The sequence below is a fragment of the Daktulosphaira vitifoliae genome, unplaced genomic scaffold (genome assembly GCF_025091365.1).
Source record: "Daktulosphaira vitifoliae isolate Bord-2020 unplaced genomic scaffold, ASM2509136v1 Scaffold_2, whole genome shotgun sequence".
Taxonomy (NCBI): domain Eukaryota; kingdom Metazoa; phylum Arthropoda; class Insecta; order Hemiptera; family Phylloxeridae; genus Daktulosphaira; species Daktulosphaira vitifoliae.
Window position 1 is genome coordinate 46619319 of NW_026099573.1, and position 1688 is coordinate 46621006.

The 1688-nt window shown below is 26.4% G+C and overlaps 1 long non-coding RNA gene across 2 annotated transcripts; it reads left to right on the forward strand.

Annotated features, from left to right (window-relative positions):
- Window positions 1-6: 6 nt before the first annotated feature.
- On the forward strand, window positions 7-1557 carry LOC126899178 (uncharacterized). 2 transcript variants are annotated; one of them, XR_007702494.1, is made up of 4 exons: window positions 7-280; window positions 1067-1175; window positions 1251-1439; window positions 1512-1557. It is a non-coding gene; the product is annotated as an uncharacterized LOC126899178 (long non-coding RNA). The 2 variants fall into 2 exon arrangements; XR_007702493.1 differs by lacking the exon at window positions 1512-1557 and having other exon boundaries at window positions 1251-1443.
- Window positions 1558-1688: the final 131 nt, after the last annotated feature.

Sequence of the window (1688 nt, forward strand, 5' to 3'; positions counted from 1 at the left end):
CGTTCATTCGTTCATACGTTCGTTCGTTCGTTTCACGCAATATATCGGACACACTGTTTCATGATTCGTTCATTTACTGAACGTTTACCTGCACTTCGGTTAAAACCTATGCCTAACCTAGAAAGAAATAATAAAACACCGTGCGTAGTATTAATTCTTTATGAATATTATATGTACATGATGTTTATTTTAAATTCTATTTTGTTTAATTATTTGAACAGTTTTTCTTAAAGTGCCTCAGTTTTCCATAAATGTATATTTTAAACAAACAACATTTTTCGTAAGAAAATTTATAATTACTATTACTATTTTGATTAATTAATATTTAAAAGCTTCTTTAATTTTAGTTAAGCTTATATTATTAACATGTATTAACAGTTGTAAATATTTATCTTTTTAATTTTGGTGTTTAGTTTTTATAAGCAAATGTCATTCACTGTTTGATAATTTTTGTTAAATACTTACTGTGACTAGTTAATGTACATTGTTAGATGTTTATTACTTCAAGTTGTAATATTGATGCATTTGGTCCAATTCTATTTCATATTAATTTAAGTTTTAAAAAATACTAAATATTTTAAAACTATTTTCACCTATTTTCTGACTATTTTGAGATAGCCACCCTTGTATTAATCACCCATTCATCTCAATATCCCGAATATATATTTATTTGTTTATAAAACCATTTTATTCCAAACCATCTTAGTCTATTCTTTATCATATTTTCTTTTTTCTCTGAAATAATATCTCTTATATATTCTGAATAAATAATATTCATTCCTTATTTATCTCCTCTTGTCAATTAATTTAAGTATCCCCACCTTCACTCAATTTTTATTCTAATTTATTATCTTCTATTTTTCAATTCTCAAAACCATACAAGAAAATTAGTTTTTCTATAACCTTGTATAACTTACCTTTCAACTTGATTTGAGTTCACTTTGGACTGCTTATTTAATTTATAAATTGTTAATTTAACTCCAAAGATTAAATTCTTATATAATTTTAAATAATATTATCAATACTGTTCTTTTTTAAAAATTACATTAAAATTTTTGTTATACAGTTCTACATATTATGATTTAGAAACAAAATCTGAGAAATTTTTTTTGTTTCTAACCTATTTCTTCTGTCAGTTACTACCTGCCCAGCTTTAGAAAACAGCCTTTCACATGGTACTGATGTTGCTACTATGCAGAGTCTCCTTTTTACAATTTCGTACAATCGTGGGTATATTTTTTTTCTTTCAGACCACCATAATAATGGATTCTCATGACGGTTTATTAATGGTTCTTTTAAATATTTATCCATCTCTATTATTGACGCTGCTGTTGAATTATTACTACCAGTTATATGATTAACAGTTTTATCAAAATCACCCCAAACTGCAGATGATGTAGAAGAAATTGGTTCGGCTGATATTAATTCGTAAGAATTGGGTAATTCATTTTCAGTTGTAATGGTTGATATTTTGTTTTTCAATTGTCTAATAATTTCTTTACATTTAATAGTATTAGAAAATGCATGGCTCTTAAACCTGGGATCAAGAAGAGTANCGCATGGCTCTTAAACCTGGGATCAAGAAGAGTAGCTTGACCAATTAAAAGATTATCTTCAATGGATCCAAATCGAATTAATAGTTTTTTTTTTAAAATTTCAGCCATATCATGTACCTCTTTTGGCAAACT